The sequence below is a fragment of the Zophobas morio genome, unplaced genomic scaffold (assembly GCF_036711695.1).
Source record: "Zophobas morio isolate AGI-343-1 ecotype UQ-CSIRO unplaced genomic scaffold, CSIRO_AGI_Zmor_V1 ptg000031l, whole genome shotgun sequence".
Classification (NCBI taxonomy): domain Eukaryota; kingdom Metazoa; phylum Arthropoda; class Insecta; order Coleoptera; family Tenebrionidae; genus Zophobas; species Zophobas morio.
In genome coordinates, this window is record NW_026972136.1 from 4,159,479 (window position 1) to 4,181,852 (window position 22,374).

Genomic DNA, 22,374 nt, shown 5'->3' on the forward strand with positions numbered 1-22,374 from the left:
ATAAAAATCGGGAACATGAAAAATTGTGGAAACGAAAAATTGAGAAACTGAAAATTCGAAAAATTGAAGAAACGAAAAATTGAAAAATCGAAAGAAAGAACAAAAAATAAAGGAATTGAAAAAATGAAAATTTGTGACATAAAATCGAGAAAATGAAAATTAAAAAAATCTGGAAAATGTGAAATAAAAATCGAGAACTTGAAAAATTGAGGAAACGAAAAATTGAAAATGACAAAAATTAAAAACTGAGAATGCGAAAAATCAAAAAAAGAAAAACTGTAATATTGAAAAATGCAAAATTAAAAAATTGCGACTCCAAAAAAAAAACTGAAAAATTTAGAAGTCAAGAAACTGTAAAATTGAAAAATCAAAATTAAAAAAATGAAAAAGTATATATCTAATGAAAACTTGAAAAATGTTAAAAGTGAAAATCAAACATGAAAATTTGAATAAACGAAAATTTGAAAAACTTGAAATTTGAAAAAGTGAAAAAAAAAAAAATTGTATTGAAAATGTAAAATATTGAAAATTAAAGACATTGAAAAATTGGAAGACTGCAAATCCAAAAACTGCAAATTGAAAAATTTTAAACGTGGAAAATCATGGAATTGAAAAACCAAAGCCTGAAAATTTGAAAAATTGAATAAATAAAAAATTGTAAATCGAAAGAAACAACAAAAAAATAAAGGAAATAAAGAAACCAAAAATTGTGATATAAAATCGAGAAATGTCGAGAAGACATAAAATTAGTCATTTAGATCTCTGGATTGCATTATCAGCAAAAAAATCTCTTCATACTTCTTTCTTTCCTAAACTTTGGAAAATATCATATATTATTCCCGTATACAAAAATGGAGATAAATCTAATGCTCTTAACTTCAGACCTGTTTGTCAAAGCGCTGGTATTGTAAAAAATTTTAACTACTTAATATTGGTATAGGAGATCCACTTTTATCTTGGTTAAAATCATTCTTAAATGGTCGCTTTCAGTTTGTACTCGTGAACAGTTTTAAATCTGATGTATGCATAAATGTTCTGTCTGGAGTTCCGCAAGGATCTCATATTAGGCCTCTTTTATTTCCTCTTTTCATCAACGACATAGGTGATGTCATTAATAGTAAAATCCTGATTTTTGCAGATGATTTAAAGTTTTTTAGAAGAGTATCAAATTTATTTGACAGTCAGATGCTACAGTTTGATATTGAAATAGTTTGGGGTTCCATATAGGGTATTTAGACGTCTTATTGAGAGCAGAATTTCTAATTAAGATTTTTTCTGATGTTCTTTTTTGTCATATTTCATTCTATTTTATATTTCGAATTTAATTTAACTTCGTAAATCGCTACTGTAATAAAAAAAGTATTATTATTATTATTATTATTTGTAGCAATTCTTATTTAAAATAATTTATTTTGCCATTTCAGCCAGAAAGAAAGCATGATTGTGCTATATCAACAAATAAAAAAAAAAAAAAACAGACCAACCATACAGGGTGTTTCAGCAAATTTTTAACCTTTGTGTCTCGGCGCGTAATTAAAAAACTCTCCTTCACCCTTCGTTGCAGCCCCCATCCACTAATCGCTTTGATGTTCCGATCGATGTTTTGCAGACGAGGATCTCGAAATCGCGATGCAGATCGTGTACCCTCTCGCTGACCCACTTTCGACTTAAGAAACTTAATCCGCAGTCCTTTGTCGTGCTGATTCCCCCGAAATTGGGGATTAAACTAAATCCCAATTATTTCGGTGGTTTCGGTGTTGCGCCATCCGATGCAGCCCTTCCTGAATGATTTATGGACGGGACGTCGTGCAGAGACGCGGGAATAACTCCTCGGAGGTGAATATGCAGCTGACGTTTGACCTTTCAGCGGATGGATTTACTTCAGGAGAGAGGTCGTTAACTACTCCGGAAAGGGTCTAACGGTTTCATTTCATTACTGTGATAATAATCCAGAAGTATGAGCGGACTGTTTGTTACGAAGTTTGCCATTACGCTCCAGGACTTATTGTTGGTGAATCTCTTAAGGATATTAAGAGCCGGGTGAAACGCAGATGGAAAAATAATATTGTCTTTGGATGGCAGTTCTCGTCTTTCTTCTTAATTGGAGAATTTTGTTAGGGGTAGTGGGTCGGTGTGGGGGTTGATGTTTAAGTGGAATAATCGGTGGTTCTAAAATCTATCAACATAATTTCAGCAGGAACAGGTATGTCAATTCTGACACGTGCAGTTTGTCGAAACTTCGTCTAACAATTCAACTTTTGCCGTAAAAACGCCCATCATTCTAAAACACGCCGAAAATAAAACAATGATTTAATTCCGAAAGCTTTGTGCTCTGAAGAGCCCGAACACTCGAAAGTTTGCAGCATTCAAAGACATTTCCTTTCAAGCATAACATGAGATTCCTCGAATATTACAAACGGAATAAACCTGCTTTCGTAAACAACACCTGCTATTTATACACAAATATTTTTCTTTTAGATCTCATCTTCGCTTTTATCTTTATTAAACGCGAAAAACGTTGTTAACTTTTCGCTGGGGCCAATTCCCGTGAAATATTCCCGAGCGAAATTGAAAAATTCAGCGCGGGATTTCGAGGATTCCTTTTTAAAATAAAAATCTGAAATATGATATTATCTCTAATCCTGCAGGTATCCTATAAAATACTGACACGAGCAGAAATTGGATCCTTCGGAAGTTCGATTCAGGAGGTCTCAATCAAGATTAAGTCCTGACGTGCTCAGATGTAACGAGGAAATTATAGACCGTATTTTTTTTTCAAGGATTCTTAGTTGAAATGAACAATTTCTGTACGTAAAAAGCTCTCATTGATTTCCCCTCAGAATCGAATACCGAACTTGAGCAAACATGGAAACCGTACTTTACGCTCTATTTGCCCCATCCAGGCGAAAATCGCTCGAAAATTTATTTTCCGGTGCAACGATCGGTTGTAAAGAGACACTAAAGGTGGATTGAAGATGTCTGGAAAGTTTTCTCCCTGAAGTTGGGTAAGTTTTTCTGGATTTCAGGAACAGAGGACGGCCATGTGTCAAGTGTCAGCGCAGAGGATTAGTTAATCTCGGGCAATCTGTAACGGCAGAAAATTCCGGGAATTTCGTCTTAATTCCGTGAAAAATGCACGCAATCGGGGTGTTTGAGTGGATTTTACGGCGGAGCGGAAGGGTTGAACCGCCGGCATAAATGCGGAAAAATTGAGCAGTTTGGTCGTCTTTACGTCTGTGGAAATTGTTTTCTGATAGTGGGAATAATCACAGTAAAAATTTTATGGGTGCAGGCCGGGGATGGCGATGTAGAAACGCGCCGGGCGGCCTTGGGGCGCTAAGATTGAAATATAAGGGCTGGTTTTGACAGGTTGATGGAAAACGTGAGCGGGGTTTTCAGCGTTTTCGCAGGAAGTGGAGCAGGAGAAGTCGGATTTTTTCTTTGGTTTATGAAGAATCGGTGGACGCGGGAATTTAGTGGCGATATTTGTGAAAAACCTGTGTGAGGCTTGGAGCTGGAATTGCGGTAATAAATGTCGTGTGATAAAGTTTATTAGTGGAATAAAGTTTCAACACCTCGTTAATGTTGTTAATGTAAAATACTGCAGTGCAGATCTTTTAAGATTTATATCGAAAAACATTGTAAAGGGTTACAAATTTTAATACCCGTTTCAAAATATTTTATTTATACAATTTCTCCAAAATTTACAAAAATGTTCTTTTTTTACATATCGTTATTTTAACTTATAACCTTATAAAGGTTATCATACAAAAATAAAACGCAAAATCAAATCTTATAATTTTTCGTTTATTCAGCTTCAATTTTTTTAATTTTTCAATTTCTCCACTTCCAAATTTTTCCATTTTTCCATGTTATATTTTTTCAATTTTGCAATTTTTCATTTTCCGACTTTTCTGTTTCTCAGTTTTTAGCTTTTTGATTTTTCAATTTTTCGTTTCCTTAGTTTTTCAAATTCTTGATTTTTAGTTTCCGTTTTCCCGAGCTTTTAATTTTCGTTTCCTCGATTTTATATCTCTTACAATTTTTTATATTTTCAATTCCTTAATTTTTTCGATATTCTTTCCATTTTATAATTTTTCCTTATCAATTTTTCAAATTTCTCAATTTATCAATCTATCGATTTTCAAGTTTTTCAGTTTTTTGATTTTCAACTTTTTAATTTTTCAATTTTTGATTGTATGATTTTTTTTGTTTCTCAGTTTATAATTTTTCGATTTTTCAATTTTTCGTTTCCTCGATTTTCCAAGTTTTTGATTTTTTCCGTTTTCCCGTTTTTTTTTAGTTTTCACATTCTCGATTTTATATCGCAGTTCTTCGTTTCTTCAGTTCCTTTATTTTTTCAAAATTTTCTTCGATTTTTATAATTTTTCGTTTAATCAATGATTCAAATTTTCAATATTTGATTTTTCAGTTCCTCGATTTTCCAATTTCTCAATTTTTCAATCTCTCGGCTTCCAAATTTTTCAATTTTTTAATTTTCAATGTTTCATTTTTGCAATTTATCAATATTACAATTTTTAATTGTCGATTCTTCGGTTTCTCAGTTTGTAATTTTTCTATTTTTCAATTTTTCGATTCTTCAACTTTTCAAATTCTTGATTTTTTTTTCGTTTTCCTGTACTTTTTTCAGTTTTTCTGTTCAGTCAATACTTTATTGGTGTTCCCTTATTCTCTCAAGTTTCTATTGATTTTTATTATTTTTCGTTTAATCACTTTCTCTAATTTTTAATATTTGATTTTCCAGTTCCTCCATTTTCTAATTTTTCAATCTCTCGACTTCCAAATATTTAAATTTTTTCATTTTCAATAAAACAATTTTTCATTTTCTAATTTTTCTAATTCTCAGTTTATAATTTTTCGATTTTTCAATTTTGCGTTTCCTTAATTTTTCAAGTTTTTGATTTTTTTTCGTTTTCTCGATTTTTTAGTTTTTAGTTCCTTCTTTCAATGGTTCTTTCGATTTTTATCATTTTTCGTTTAATCAATTCTGCAAATTTTCAATTTTTCGTTTTTATTTTTTAGTTCCTCGATTTTCCAATTTTTCAATTTTTCAATTTCTTGACTTACAAATTTTTCCATTTTATAATTTTCAGTATTACAAATTTTCATTTTCGATTTTTCAATTTTTCGATTTTTCAATTTTTCAAGTTTTTGATTTTTTTTTGTTTTTCCTTTTTTTTTTGGTTTTTCATTTCATTTATTCTCTCAATGTTTCTTTCAATTTTATCATTTTTCGTTTAATCAATTTTTCAAATTTTCAATTTTTCGTTTTTATTTTTCAGTTCCTGGATTTTCCAATTTTTCAATCTCTTGACTTACAAATTTTTCAATTTTGTAATTTTCAATATTACAATTTTTCATTTTCCGATTTTTCTGTTTCTCAGTTTAGTTTTGCGATTTTTCAATTTTTCGATTCTTCAATTTTTCAAGTTCTTGATTTTTTTTGTTTTTCCTTTTTTTTTAGTTTTTCATTTCATTTATTCTTTCAATGTTTCTTTCAATTTTATCATTTTTCGTTTAATCAATTTTTCAAATTTTCAATTTTTCGTTTTTATTTTTCAGTTCATGGATTTTCCAATTTTACAATTTTTCAATCTCTTGACTTACAAATTTTTCAATTTTGTAATTTTCAATATTACAATTTTTTATTTTCCGATTTTTCTGTTTCTCAGTTTAGTTTTTCGATTTTTCAATTTTTCGATTCTTCAATTTTTCAAGTTTTTGATTTTTTTTGTTTTTCCTTCTTTTTTTTGGTTTTTCACTTCATTTATTCTCTCAATGTTTCTTTCAATTTTATCATTTTTCGTTTAATCAATTTTTCAAATTTTCAATTTTTCGTTTTTATTTTTCAGTTCCTGGATTTTCGAATTTTCCAATTTTTCAATCTCTTTCTTGACTTACAAATTTTTCAATTTTGTTATTTTCAATATTACAATTTTTCATTTTCCGATTTATCTGTTTCTCAGTTTAGTTTTTCGATTCTTCAATTTTTCAAGTTCTTGATTTTTTTATTTTTCCCTTTTTTTCAGTTTTTCATTTCATTTATTCTTTCAATGTTTCTTTCAATTTATATCATTTTTTGTTTTACAAAAATTTTTCAAATTTTCAATATTTGATTTTTCAATTCCTCGATTTTCCAATTTTTCAATTTTTCAATCTCTCGACTTACAAATTTTTCAATTTTTTTAATTTCAATGTTTCAATTTTTTAATATTACAATTTTTCATTTTCTGATTTTTCTGTTTCTTGGTTTATACTTTTTCGATTTTTCAATCTTTCAAGTTCTTAATTTTTTTTTGTTTTTCCGTTTTTTCGGTTTTCAGCTGTTTCTTTCGGTTTTTTCATTTTTCGTTTAATCAATTTTTCAAATTTTTAATTTTTCGTTTTCATTTTGCAGTTCCTTGATTTTCCAATTTTTCAATTTTTCATTCTCTGGACTTCCAAATTTTTCAATTTTTTAATTTTCAATGTTTCAATTTTGCAATTTTTCAATTTTACAATTTTTCATTTTCTGATTTTTAGTTTCCTCAATTTTTCAAGTTCTTGATTTTGTTTTCGTTTTCCCGTTTTTTTTTATTTTTGATATTCTCGATTTTATATCACAATTTTCGGTTTTTCCAGTTCGTTTATTTTTTTGTTTCTTTAGATTTTATCATTTTTTTGTTTAATCAAATTTTCAAGTTTTCAATATTTGATTTTTCAGTTCCTCGATTTACCAATTTTTCAATTATCCAATCTCTCGACTTAAAAATTTTTCAATTTTTTAATTTTCAATTTTACAATTTGTCATTTTCCGATTTTTCTGTTTCTGTTTCCAGTTTTTCTGTTTTTCAATTTTAAGATTCCTCAATTTTTCCAGTTCTTCAATTTTTTTTTGATTTCCCGTTTTTTTTTAGTTTTTCAGTTCCTTTATTTTTTCAATGTTTCTTTCGATTTTATAATGTTTGCTATTTGGTTTATTCAATTTTTCAGATTTTTTACATTTGACTTCGACTTTTAATTTTCCCAATTTTTAATCTCCTTGATTTACAATTTTTTTGTTTTTCAAAATTTTAACCATTTTGCATTCGAAGAGTTGAAAAATCGAAAAGTTAAAAATTGAAAAACAAAAAATGGCAAATCGAAGAACTAAAGAAACGAAGAATTGAAAAACTAAAAATTGAAAAAAGTTAATGAATCAAAAAATTCGTCAAAATGTAAAGTCGAAAAACTACCTTAAATTGTAAGAATTGAAATGGAAAAACTGAATATCGAGTAATTGAAAAATTAGGAAACGAAAAATTTTACAACAAATAAATGAAAAAATCTAATAATTGAAAAAACGGAAAAATTCTGAAATCTTAAAATTGAAAATATGAAAAACTTTTTAAATTATAATTATTATCATATATTTAAAATGAAAACTAGAAAAATTGCAAATCAAAAATTGAACAAACGAAAAATTGAAAAATCGGAAAACTGAAAATATAAAATTGAAAACCGAAAAATTACAAATCGAGAAATTGAAAAATCTAAAAATTGGAAAACCGAAAAACAGGAAAAAAATTAAAAACGAAAACTCCCGGAGTTGTTTCTCGTAAAATTAAGGAAATAAAAAAAAATTAAAAATTGAAAAACTGGAAATCGAAAAATTGTGGAAATAAAGACAATAAAAACCGAATCGAAAAATTCAAGAATTAAAAAGCGAAAAATTGAAAAAGGAAAAATTACAACTGATAAATTAAAAAATCCGAAAAAGTCAAAAAATAAAGAAAATAAAAAACAAAGACGTAAAATTCCAAATCGAACAATTGAAGAAGTGAAAAATCGAAAAATCGAAGAATTTAAAAACTAAAAATTGAAAACTCGTGAAATTATAGATTGAAAAATTGAAAATATGACAACTGAAACTTGTAAAAGTTGGAAAATCCACAAAATAAAATATTTAAACTTGAAAACTCGAAATCTTGAAGATACAAAAAAATTAAAAATTAAACAATTAAAAAATCAAGTTCTAGATTTTTGTTTTTCATTTTTTCAATTTTTCATTTTCATTTTGTTTATTCAAGTTTTCAAATTTTTAATCTTTGATTTTTCAATCCCTCGTTTTTCCAATTTTTAAATTTTTAAATTTTTGAATTTTTGGTTTTCTCAATATTCCAATTTCACGATCTCTTTTTTTCTCAATGTTTCGATTTTACAATATTTCGTTTTTTCGATTTTGTATTTTTCGGTTTTTAAGTTTCTCAATCTCAATCTTCCGTTTTTTGAATTTTTCGTTTCTTAAATTTTTCCACTCTCGAAAAGTGGAAAAATCGAAAAATCGAAAAATGAATAAACTAAAATATCGGAAAATTTTGAAAAATCGAGAAACCGAAAAAACGAAAAGTTAGAAAATCGAAAAAGTGGAAAGTGGAAAAATTTCTAATCAAAGAACTAAAGAAATAAAAAACCGAAAACCAAAAATCGGGAAACTTAAAAATCGAAAAAATTAATGAATCGAAAAATTGGAAAACCCAAAAATTGTAAAATCGAAAAATTATAGGATCTTAAAACCAAAAAGTGAAAAATTTAAAAAATTATAATTATTATTAGTTATTTAAAAGCTAGAAGACCGTTTAAAAATCTCTTTAGATTTATACATATAGGAAAACATCTTGTAAAAGATTAAAAATTTTAATACCCTGTTTCGAATTTATTAAAACAAATATTTTATTTATACAATTTTCAAATAGGCAAACGTTCATTTCAGTCTAGACTCTCACTTTTTTCGACAATATTCTGAAATAAAGTGTTTCTTCAAAGGCATTACCTGTGCACAGTTCAGTCTAGTGCACACAGTTGGATTTCAGACAGGCTATTTATTAAAATTTTAAACGGGCTTGAATGTGATCCTCACTTTTTTCATTAATTTTTTTCTGTACTCTCAACGCCAAGCAAAATCAAATTTAGATTAGATAATCGTCGCTTAGATTTCTAATTTTGTAACAATTTAATATAAAATTACAATTGTTACAAAAGATAATGTTATAGATAATCGTCGCTTAGATTTCTAATTTTGTAACAATTTAATATAAAATTACAATTGTTATATCCTTTCAACTGAAGAACACGTCATACGTAAATAATTACTGTTTATTTTGAAACGTCCAGAGAAAATGTTTTCTTGCTACCAAACACAAAATGTTTATTTTTAGTCGTGTATTAAAGGAAAGATGACACAGCCTGGACAATCGATTTAATTTACCAAAACAGAACTACACACGCAAAACCCTAATGTGTGTGTATTTTAGGTCCATTTTTCACTACAGAATACGTCAATATTTATTACTATCACCGATTCAAAACATGCAAGAATGTTATTTTAAAACTGAGTGGTTGTATTACGTAAATATTCCCTCAATTAGAAAAATACATCAAATATTTTCGGTTCAAAATATGCAGACCTTGTTTTTATTTACTTATTTCGTGTTTTACGTTCATCAAAGAACGTAAACACCACATTAATTAATTGTCTTCGAAAATTTCCTCGTTGGGTCAAAACCGCCTATTTTTATCCCACATTTTTATTCCGGTCCGTATAAAATCCCATAAATAATTTTAAATATACCCTCGCCTCTATAAAAAGTGCCGTCTTTAATAATATCATGCATGTTACAGCATCCAATTTTTTACCAAGACGTTAATGAATGTCTCTCTTCGATCGCGAAACCTTTGCCAAACTCCGCCACTAAAAAAGCTCGGCTTTATTAAGCACGTATTTGCATATTCACACTAAAGTCTAATAACCCGCGTCGCATGAGCGCAAAATAAATAAAAACTTTATTGCAAAAGCTTTTTGCGAGATTGCTTTTCCGGCATGAACATGTCTGAACATTATCCCTTGTTTCAGCGAAATTGTAATTCTGAAATTTCCGATAAGCGCACTCCAGCGATAGCCATATCTGGGCACGAATTTCCATTCGTGTTTGCGGTTCGTCCACCCACGCACCTGAAAAACGTGTGCTTTCATTAAAGCCGTCAGGAATTCCTGAAAGCGCGCTGACCATCTTTACAGAAGGACATTCCTGAAAGCTCGGCGACGAGCGTTACAGGGGACATGGATTTCAGAGTAAAGTAATTTTGTTTGTTATTATTCGAAGCTCACGCCTGAAAAAGCTCGCACGTCCTGATATAAAGTAATCAGGTGAGCTTGCGTCATTTGTAAAAAAAAGTTTTTTATGACGTGCGCAAACGTAAAAGTTGTTCGACGAGTTAATGAATTCATAAGTGCTAAATGCGGTCTACTATAAACAAAAATTGGCAGTTTTCATCAAATTGCTTTATTTCTTAGATTGAACAAAAGATTTGGAGAAAATGTTAATAACGTAATGGTTATTTATTCAACAAGTGCGGAAATTGCTTCGGGAACGAGAAAAAGACAATTTCCTTGCGTGTTGCATGCACTTTTTTTTCACAGACATTAAAAATATCGTTGAAAATGATGTGGTATGAAATTCTTAAATTGGAAAAGTTGGTAGCCTGACGACATGCAATTTGCAAGGGTCTTTGGACGATAAAATAACAATTCTGACTGTGGATAAAACTAGTTGCGAAAAGTTTTTCTTTTATACATATTTACTTCTCGAGCGGAATCTAATCTTTGCTTTTTTTTAATATATAAAGTTTTCTTTCAACAACACAATAGTTCAATATGTTGTCAGTTTCTTGTTGGGAAAAGAAGACTTCGTATTTTAAGTAAAAATGAACAAAATATAAGCCCCGCCCGCCCACCCCTTCTCAATTGTGATGAATTTTTTATTCATCGTTGCAAAATCCTCATTTCTCTAGAAGAAATTACCATATGAAATATGTTTTTAAAAAGGTAGAATTTTTAGAGAAACATTGATGGTACAACTAAACTCCGCGGTTCTTTCTGATTAGCAATAAAAAACTCATCACAATTGAGGTTGGGGCTGGTGGGTGGGGCTTAAGTATTGTTTTTTTTAATCTATCTAGAGTTTCCTTTCAACAACACGAAAGTTAAATATGTTTTCAATTTCTTGTTGGGAAAAGAAAACTTTGTATATTAAGAAGAAATGGACAAAATATAAGCCCCGCCCACCCACCCCCTCTCAATTGTAATGAATGTTTTGTTCGTTGTAAGCTCAAGGGCGGAGTTTAGTTGCAAAATCCCCATTTTTCTACAAGAAATTACCATATGATATATGTTGTTAAAAAATATTGATGGTACAACTAAACTCCGCCCTTCGGTCTGATTACCAATAAAAAACTCATCACAATTGAGGTTGGGGCGGATGGGTGGGGTTTAATTATTGTTTTTTTTTTTAATATATAGAATTTTCTTTCAACAACAGGAAAGTTAATTATGCTTTCAGTTTCTTGTTGGGAAAAGAAGATTTCGTATATTATGAAACAATGGACAAAATATAAGCCCCGCCCACCCACCTTTTTTCAATTGTAATGAATGTTTTATTCAAGGCGAGCTCAAGGGCGGAGTTTGGTTGCAAAGTCCCTTTTTTTTCTACAAGAAATTACCATGATGATATATGTTTTTGAAAAAATATTGATGTTACAACTAAACTCCGCCCTTCGGTCTGATTAGGAATGAAAAACTTATCACAATTGAGGTCCGGGCGGGTGGGTGGGGCTTGATTATTGTTTTTTTTTTAATATATAGAGTTTTCTATCCGCTGCTTTGGCTATCGACGATTAAAAAAAAAATAATCACAATTGAGACAGGGCGGGTGGGCGGGGCTTATATTTTGCCCATTTTCTTAATATACGTAGTCGTCTTTTCAGAACAAGAAACTTAAAACATGTTTGAAATCTTAAATTCTTGTAGAACAATATGGATCGTGTAATTAAGCCCCGCCCCTCGATCTGACAACGAATAAAAATTCATCACAATTGAACTTGAGATGAATATGGGTGGGAATTAATTTTTGGCCTGTTTTTTTCTTAATATACATAGTATTCTTTGAATAATAGAGTACTCAAAAACATGTCTTACATGGGAATTTCATGTAAAGAAACAATAAGGATTTTGCAATTAAATTCCGCCCCTTTGGTTCTCTACTATTAAAAAAAAAATCATCACACTTGAGATAGGGAGGGTGGGCGGGGCTTATATTTTGCCATTTTTCTTAATATACGTAGTCGTCTTTTCAGAACAAGAAACTTAAAACATGTTTAAAATGGTAAATTCTTGTAGAAAAATATGGATCTTGCAATTGAGTCCCGCCCCTCGATCTGACAACAAATGAAAAATTCATCACAATTGAGAATTGGGAACAGGGCGGGTATGGGTGGGGCCTAATCTTTGGCTTTATTTTTTCTTAATGTACATATATAGTTTTCTTTGAACAACACGATACGATACATGTTTTTAATTTCCCGTAGAGAAATAAGGATTTTGCAGTTAAGTTCCACCCCCTTGGCCAACGACGAATAAAAAAAAATCATCACAATTGAGTTAGGGTGGGTGGGCGGGGCGTATATTTCGCCTTTTTTTGTTAATATACATAGCCATCTTTTCACAACAAGAAACTTAAAACATGGTAAAAATGGTACATTCTTGCCGATCTAGGGGCGGAGCCTAATTGTAAAATCGATATTTCCTTATACCAATTTTCCATTTTAAACATGTTTTCAGTTTCATGTTGTGAAAAGAAGTCTACACATATTAAAACAAAAATACAAAATGTAAGCCCGCCCACCCGCCCTATCTCGATTGTGATGATTTTTTTATTCGCCGTCAACCAAGAGGGCGGAGCTTAACTGCAAAATACTTATTTCTTTACAAGAAATTACAAACTTGTTTTTGAGTATCGTGTTGTTCAAAGAATACTATCTATATTAAGAAAAAAAAGCCAAATTATAAACCCCGCCCATCCACCCTCTCTCAAAATCTTTGGTTTTAATTTTTTCTTAATATACATTGTATTCTTTGAATGACATGACATTCAAAAACATGTCTTACATGGTAATTTTTTGTAGAGAAATAATAAGAATTTTGCAATTAAATTCCGCTGCTTTGGCTGTCAACGATTGAAAAAAATCATCACAATTGAGATAGGGTGGGTGGGCGGGGCTTATATTTTGCCTTTTTTCTTAATAAACGTAGTCGTCTTTTCAGAACAAGAAACTTAAAACATGTTTGGAAAGGTAAATTCTTATAGACAAATATGGATCTTGCAATTAAGCCCCTCCCCTCAATCTGACAACGAATGAAAAATTCATCACAATTGAGAATTAAGTTCGGGTCAGATATAGGTGGAGCCTAATCTTTGGCTTTATTTTTGTCTTAATATACAGTATGTCCCCGGATTGAGTTCACAAGAGGAAAAAAAACTGTATTTTGTATTTTACAAAAAAATTACATAGGAATAACATTTTTTGCTTAATTCAAAACGAATAAATCTGGAATTAAAACTTCAATATTCCTGGTCTGTACTCTTAAAATTAATTTTTTCATATTTCTAAGTTTTCGTTACTTTTAGTTTTTTTTTATTTTAAGGACACAACGTGATAATATTAAAATTTTAATTGCAGATTTATTCGTTTTGAATTAAGCAAAAAATGTTATACCTATGTAATTTTTTTGTAAAATAGAAAATACAGTTTTTTTCCTCTTGTGAACTAAAGCCGGAGACATATTGTACATACATAGTTATTTTTTGAACAATACGATATCCAAAATCATATTTTTAATTTCTCGTAGAGAAATAAGAATTTTGCAGTTAAGCTCCGCCCGTTTGGCTCACGATGAATAAAAAAAATCGTCACAACTGAGATAGGGTGGGTGGGCGGGGCTCCATCTTGCCTTTGTTTCTTAATATGTGTAGACTTATTTCGACAACAATAAACTTAAAACATAGTCAAAATAGTACATTTTCGCAGACCTAGGGGCGGAGCCTAATTGTAAAAGCGATGTTTCCTTATACCAATTTTCCATTTTAAACATGTTTTCAGTTTCATGTTGTGGAAAGAAGTCTACACATATTAAAACAAAAATACAAAATGTAAAAGTTAAACATGTTTTCATTTTCTTGTTGGGAAAAGAAGACTTCGTATATTAAGAAGAAATGGACAAAATATAAGCCCCGCCCACCCACCCTTTCTCAATTGTAATGAATGTTTTATTCAAGGTGAGCTCAAGGGCGGAGTTTACTTGCAAAATCCACATTTTTCTACAAGAAATTACCATATGATATATGTTGTTAAAAAAATATTGCTGGTACAATTAAACTCCGCCCTTCGGTCTGATTAGCAATAAAAAACTCATCACAATTGAGGTCGGGGCGGGTGGGTGGGGCTTAATTTTTGTTTTTTTTTTTCATATATATAGAATTTTCTTTCAACAACAGGAAAGTTAAATATGTTTTCAGTTTCTTGTTGGGAAAAGAAGACTTCGTATATTAAGAAAAAATGGACAAAATATAAACCCCGCCCACCCACGCCTTCTCAATTGCAATGAATGTTTTATTCATCGTTGGATAATCCTCTTTTCTCTACAAGAAATTACCATATGAAATGTGTTTTTAAAAGGGTAGAATTTTTTAGAGAAATGTTGATATTACAATAATTAACATCCGCCCTTCGGTCTGATTAGGAACTTATCAGAATTGAGATCGGGGCGGGTGGGTGGGGCTTAATTTTTGTATTTTTTTAATATATAGAATTTTCTTTCAACAACAGGAAAGTTAAACATGCTTTCAGTTTCTTGTTGGGAAAAGAAGACTTTGTATATTAAGAAAAAATGGACAATATATAAGCCCCGCCCGCCCATCCCTTCTCAATTGTGGTGGATGTTTTATTCATTTTTGTACAATCCTCTTTTCTCTACAAGAAATTACCATATGAAATGTGTTTTTAAAAGGGTAGCATTTTTTAGAGAAATGTTGGCGTTACAATAATTAAACTCCGCCCTTCGGTCTGATTAGGAATTTATCACAATTGAGATTGGGGCGAGTGGGCGGGGCATAATTTTTGTGTGTTCTTTTTTAATATATGGAGTTTTCTTTCAACAACAGGAAAGTTAAACATGTTTCCAGTTTCTTGTTGGGAAAAGAAGAGTTCGTATATTAAGAATAAATGGACAAAATACAAGCCCCGCCCACCCACCCCTTCTCAATTGTGATGAATGTTTTATTCATCGTTGTACAATCCTCTTTTCTCTACAAGAAATTACCATATGAAATGTGTTTTTAAAAGGGTAGAATTTCTTAGAGAAATGTTGATGTTACAATAATTAAACTCCGCCCTTCTGTCTGATTAGGAACTTATCACAATTGAGATTGGGGCTAGTGGGCGGGGCATAATTTTTGTGTGTTCTTTTTTAATATATGGAGTTTTCTTTCAACAACAGGAAAGATAAACTTGTTTCCAGTTTCTTGTTGGGAAAAGAAGACTTCGTATATTAAGAAAAAATGGACAAAATATAAGCCCCGCCCACCCACCCCTTCTCAATTGTAATGAATGTTTTATTCGTTGTGAGCTGAAGGGCGTAGTTTAGTTGCAAAGTCCTCATTTTCTACAAAAAAATTACCATATAAAATATGTTTTTAAAAGGGTAGAATTTGTTGGAGAAATTTTGATGTTACAATTTAACTCCGTCCTTCAGTCTAACAACGAATGAAAAATTCATTACAATTGAGATCGGGGAGGGTGGGCGGGGCTTAATTTTTGTTTTGTTTTTAATATACAAAGTTTTCTTTCAATAACAGGATAGGTAGTTAAACATGTTGTCAATTTCTTGTTGGGAAAAGAAGACAAAATATAACCATTTTTTTAGAGGGCTTTGCGTCGATGTATTCAATGTATAGTTTTGGAAATTTCTTTCTACCCTATAAAATTTTATTGCCAATAACGAGACGGACAATAGTACAATAGAAAGAGGTATTTTACAACTTGAAGTTGTCGCGTGCCGGTAATCCCCGGAGGTTAGAAGGCAGAATAATTCAGGTCCGGACAGGGCCCATCGTTACTCACGAACAAAAGTAAGCATTATTTACCTACTAAATGTTCTCCGACAAATTTGGTGTGTGGCATAAATATTTCTTACCATTGTACTACTGTCCACCTCGTTATTGTCAATAAAATTTTATAAGGTAGAATAAAATTTCCAAAACTATACTTATTATTGAATTTATTGAAATTATTGCATTTCAACAAAAAAAGTTGGTTTCCTTAAGTAAAGTAGAATCAGACTAAGAGTAGAAACATGTGAAACATTTTGGACGACTAGAGGGCTGAGACAGGGATGCGTACTAAATCTCAGTTTGTTTGTCTATTATTTAAATGATAATGAAAAACTTGTAAGACGTCGACAGTATTATACTTAGTCAACAGTGTGGTGTCTCGCATTTGTCCATGATTTCGGTGATTTTGCGAAAGGAAATGACAAAAAAATACAAAAATATTATAAAAAAAAAGAAATGCTGAAAATGTTTTCGAATCTTATTTAAAACGGAGATAAATGTTTTCAATTTTTTATGTTTTATAAAAAAAATAAGCTTTGACCTAATTGTTTGTGTCAATTTTGATTAGCCTGGTAATGTCCAAAACTACTGGACCGATTGTTGCCAAATTTTGGATGCACTTTAGGAATATTGTGTAGATGGTAAAAAGCTAATCAAAATTTGTCAGATCATCCCCACCAGCAATGAGATGACATCACCTCCAAAATTTACAATAATAAATGTTGTTTAAGTTTTATGAAGTCATATACTCCTGTACTTGTGGTTTATGATTCTGTGTTGAACCGAATGCTTTGAAATTTTGCAAAAGTTTTATGGTCATCGTAAGCAATGTAAATCGTTAATCAAAATTTATCTGGTTATCCTCTCTCAAAAATTTGTAAAATAAATTCTATCTAAAATATTTTAACTAATAGGGGTTTTCATGAAAAAATTCCAAAATTAAATTTTATAATTTTTCGAAGAAGTAGTATTTGTTTGAGTGTACTTCAGAGGTGTGGGAAGTTCTGTCTAAATAACTTTAGATCTTTTTTTGTGTGTGTAATATTTTTTAGGAACCAAATTTAGCAGTTCTGAATTTATTTCCGGTGAAAGTGAAGCTACTATTTGAAGAAGAACATCAAATTTGCGAAACAGATTGACGAAAATAATCAAGTATATTTTTTGGTGAAAATAAAAAAATTTCTCCGAGTGTAAGCTAAGGAACTCTTGTAATGTTCTATTCGGCGAATGGCTATTTTCATGTTTTCTGACGTTTCATGACCCCTGATGTACGAAAAAATAGGTCTTCCATTTCCGTCTGTCTTCGTCTGTGCCGATATTTATTAGACAGGTAATCTCCGAATCGACTGTGTTCAAATTTTATGTGTATGTTAAGAACATCGTATAGATAGTAAAACGCTAACCAAAATTTGTGTAATCATCCCCATCAACAATTTGATGACATCACCTGAAACTTTTACATGGTAAATGCTATTCAGATTTTGTGAAATAACATACTCATGTACTTGTGGTTTATGAATTCGCCTTGATTGTCTACCACAGACATCCAGATTTTTGGCAAAAAACCCAAATTGTTTAATAACACTTTATCCAGTATAAACCAGTAGCGCACAACAACGCCGTATAGCTCTGAGGTCGTGTTAACGTGAAGGTCGCGGGTTCGGATCTGGGCAACTTTTTCTTACACTTTTAACCTATAGAGGTTATCGTTATCATAAAATAAACAAAATTTCTCAAACACAAATTTTATCACTTTTCGAAGAAGCTACCAGAATAACTTAATTTTTTTAATTGGTTATTCTATTGTCATCATTAATTGACAGTTTTAAATTGAAATGTTTGATAACCTATTTTCATCTGTTTTTATTTTGGATCAGACGCGAATGTGAACCATAACAGACAACAAGGAATTTATAAATAAGTATTGAAATACACTTTCGGTTCCAAAATAAATTATTTGACTGCTACACGTGCTTCGGTATGTAAAATTAGATAAGGACTGTTTTCCTATTCTTGACTCGTTAACAATGGTTTTAGATATAAAAAAATATTTTTAAATGGTTTGGTTCTTCCATTTTCCTATTTTTGCATTGCTGATTTGTGGATTTATAATTTTACTTCCCGATCGTAAACTAAGAAAGTATTGTAATAGATCCATCTGATCAATGGCTACTTTCATGTTTTGTCGACGTTTCGTGATCACTAGAATATGAAAAAATGGGTCTTCCGTTTCCATCTGCCTATCTGTCGTCTGTTGTTGAGTCAATTTTTATTACAAAGGCTACCAGATGGAACTACTTTCAGAATATTGTTTATACTTGTTTTACTGTGTTTAATTAAAATTAGACAGAATTGAGTTAGTTTAATTGCTTAATTTTACTCTTTTCGGCTGCCTTTATTTATCCAGTACAATGTCAACTCCAAAAGCCATCTTCGAGCAATCCCAGTTGCGTAATTCCACCCGCCTTTTTGTTTCAAAACGTGAGCTAGGTCAGAAGCCACACCTTCGGTATTTTTAGCGCACATTTTTATTTCGGTCCAATATAAAACCTCATAAATAATTTTAAATATACCCTCGCATCTATTAAAAGTGCCGTCCCTGACAATATCATGCAACACCTTTCCCACTAGAATTTTTCGCCAAAACACTGCCAGCGTCAACAATCCCCCATTTAAAAACCACCGTTTTATTAACCCTCTGCACATCTACGCATTCCGTTTCCACTAAAAGTCGCACAGCGCAAAATAAATAAAACTTTACTACGAAAGCTCTTTGCGAAATTGCTTTCCCGTCATAACCATGTTTCGAACCCGCAACCAGCCAGCCCCCGCCCACAGACACCCATAAATACCTTAAAATCGTCTCCGGTCATTAAACAGCGGTGCGGAACCATCAAGCATCCCCGAAAGCATCCCACGAGATGGTAGCGATTGGAGCTTTCCTGGGCGCTTTTCCCCGTTGAGTGCACACCTAGAGAGGCTCGAAAAGGCGATTTTCCGCGCAAAAATCCGGATGCTGTGCGCCGCCACTGAACATGACAGCTTCGCGACAAAAGCTCGTTCGAAAGCTCCCCGAGAACTGATGTTCCAGGCTTAGCTGAGTGAGTCGATCGAGTCGGCCGTGAATATGGCGACGCAGGCGTCGGCGGCGGATTTGCCAGCGTTACGTCACCGACGGCTGAAACGTCACGACCACCCTCCCGGAAAGGGACCGGAGCGCTCCGGACTATGTTGTGGAGCCGCGCGTTCGGGAATCAATGGCCCTTTTCGGGGATGCTCATAAACGGGAAGTTGGCGAGGTTGTGCCGCAGAACATATCTTTAAAAAGAGTTTTATGGCTGTCTTTTTCCAGCAATAAATATTACACCGATAAGGCCCCCAGCATTTAAAACTGCGCACATTTAGTGATAAGTGTGCTTTGTGCCGTTTCGAAAAACACCGGATTCATGTGAGCGCGGACGAAAAGAAGTGGAGATAAAATTTGTGGAAGCGCTAGACCGAATTTCCATTGCGATAAGTTGAAACTATCTTCGTCAGAGGCATTAAAAAGTAATTACTTGTTTGTGCTTGGAAATTGATGTCCGAGCTTTCATTAAACAGTAATTGCGCCTCCGCCACCGTTAAAATCGCAATTTTCACTAAATCACGTCTGCGTCGCGCGCCTTTACGACCCTGAAAAATTCCACTGTCCGAGATTGTTCCTGCAAGCATCCCTCATCTCGTGCTTCCGCAGGAGCTTTTATCACTCGTGCACACAAAACTTCTCGGCTTCCTGTTTACGAGCATGTATGCTGAAAAGGTTCTGATTCGCCAATAGGAGTAGTGTATCTGAAATCGATGCAAAAGTTGGCGGTTTGGGATTCTGTAAATTTGAGGTATTTCAGGAATAGTGCTGATGCGACCATGATGCACAAATACGAAATAAAATTTTATTTCAAATTAAACTGTGTCTATCGGGGAAAACTATTCAGAGCGATACGGTGATTTTTAAAAAAATTTAGAAAATTTTCATATATTGTTTTGACGATTTTGGAAAAATGGTAAGAATTTTCCAAAAAATGTAAAGTTAAAAATAAAAATCATTTTATCAACACATCGAAGTGTAGCGAGTGGCCACAACTTGCTGTGCTAATGACATTGACAGAATAAACGAAATAAATTTCAATATTAATCATTTTACAACTCTTTTGTATACATTTGTTGAGTAGTCACTGTGAGGCCAGGCTTCAGTTGTCTCATCTGACGAGACAAATTTCGATTGTCGGTATGTAATCTTAAGCTACACTTAAAATGTTAATTTTTTAAATATTTGGAAACTGTGTGTAATAAGTAAAATCGCTAACAGACCAAGGAATAAAATGACCAGATTTTAAACTGCAGGTAATTTTTAAGAATACGTTTCTACTATTTGTCAATGATGAATAAAATTCACACTACATTATAGTTGGAAGCTGAATTACGTCTGATTTATGACAATTTTTAACCACAGTTGTCATTAAAGTCTAGCTGTATAAACCATAGATTGTAATTATTTATTTTGTAGTTAATTATCTTTTTCTGTTCTTTTTTAAGATGAAACCTTCTTGGAGCTTCAACTGTCTTTTTTAAGAATAAGAAATCTTTTTGGGGGTCCCTAACTGTCTTTTTTTACATGAAACTTTTTCTGGGGCTCCAACAGTCCAGTCTTTTTCTGGAAGATGAAGAGTTCTCGCGAGCGCCAACTGTTTTTTTTTTCAAGGGACATGAAACCTCGGTGGCCTTTAACTGTTTTTCTTTAAGATTATGAGATTTTCTCGGGGGGGGGCGAACTGTCTTTTTTTTCAAAGGACTTGAAACCTCGGTGGCCACAATTGAATTTTTTGAGAAGACGAAACCTTCTCTGAAAACTGTCTTTTTGTTTCAAAGGACATTAACCTTCTCGGCGGCCCCCAATTGTCTCGGACGCTCCAACTGTCCTTTTTTGGAACATGAAATCCTCTCGGGGGCCCCAACTGTTTTTTCTGAAAGATGAAACCTTCTCGGGGGCCTGAAGTGTCATTTTTTTCAGAGAACATGAAACCTTCTCGGTGTCTCACAACTGTTTTTTTTTAAGAATATAAAACCTTCCCGGGGGGCCTTAACTGTCTTTTTTTTTTAGGACATGAAATTTCCTCGGTGACAACCAACTGTCTTTTTTTGTTAGATGAAACCTTCTGGGGGGACTGAGCTGTCATTTTTTCCAGGGGACTTGAAACCTTCTCGGTGTTCTGCAACTGTTTTTTTTAAGAATATAAAACCTCCTCTCGGATCCGAACTGTCTTTTTTTTCAAAGAACATGAAACTTCCTTGGTGGCTTCCAACTGTCTTTTTAAGAATATCAAACTTTCTTGGGGTCCCCCAACGGTCTTTTTTTTTTAGATGAAACCTTCTCTTTGGTACAACTATCTTTTTCTGGAAGATGAAACCTTCTCGGGGGATTCAACTGTTTTTTTAGAAGATGAAACCTTCTCGGGGGCCTGAACTGACATTTTTTTCAGAGGACATGAAACCTTCTCGGTGGCTTCCAACTGTCTTTTTTAAAAGTATTAAACTTTCTTGGGGTCCAACTGTCTTTTTTTAGGTAAAACCTTCTCGGGGGCTCCAACTGTCTTTTTTTGAAAGAGAAGCCTCGGAGGTCCGAAATGGCTTTTTTTTCAAAGGACATGAAACCTTCTCGGTGGCTGCTACTGTCTTTTTCTGAGAGATAAAACTTTCTCTGTTGCTCCAACTATCTTTTTCTGGAAGATGTAACCTTCTCGGGGGCCTAAACTGTAATTTTCTTTCAGAGGGCAATAAAACCCTGTCGGTGTTGCACAACTGTTTTATTTTAAGAATATAAAACCTTCTCGGGGGCCTGAACTGTCTTTCTTTTCAAAGGACATGAAACTTCCTTGGTAGATTCCAACTGTCTTTCTTTTAGATGAAACCTTCTCTGGAGCTCCAACTGTCTTTTTCTGGAAGATGAAACCTTCTCGGGGCCCTGAACTGTAATTTTTTTCAGAGGACAATAAAACCTTCTCAGTGTTCTACAACTGTCTTATTTTAAGAATATAAAACCTTGTCGGGGACCTGAAATGTGTTTTTTTTTTCAAAGGACATGAAACTTCCTCAGTGGCTTCCAAGTGTCTTTTTTAAAAATATTAAACTTTCTTGGGGTCCCCCAACTGTCTTTTTGTTTAGGTAAAACCTTCTGTGGGGCTCCAACTATCTTTTTCTGGAAGATGAAACCTTCTCGGGGGCTCCAACTGTCTTTTTTTGAAAGAGAAACCTCGGGAGTCCGAACTGCCTTTTTTTTTCAAAGGACATGAAACCTTCTCGGTGGCTGCTACTGTCTTTTTCTGAAAGATAAAACCTTCTCTGTAGCTCCAACTGT

General features: G+C 32.3%; 1 protein-coding gene across 3 annotated transcripts in view; it reads right to left on the reverse strand.

Annotated features, from left to right (window-relative positions):
• The window catches only part of LOC135139250 (G-protein coupled receptor 52), a 149,498-nt gene extending 130,446 nt beyond the window's left edge, over positions 1 to 19,052 (reverse strand). For all 3 annotated transcript variants that reach the window (XM_064069412.1, XM_064069413.1, XM_064069411.1), the window contains exon 1: positions 18,836 to 19,052. The gene's annotated coding sequence lies outside the window, so the exon portion shown is untranslated. The remainder of the gene's footprint in view (positions 1 to 18,835) is intronic.
• Between the last annotated feature and the right edge of the window lie 3,322 nt (positions 19,053 to 22,374).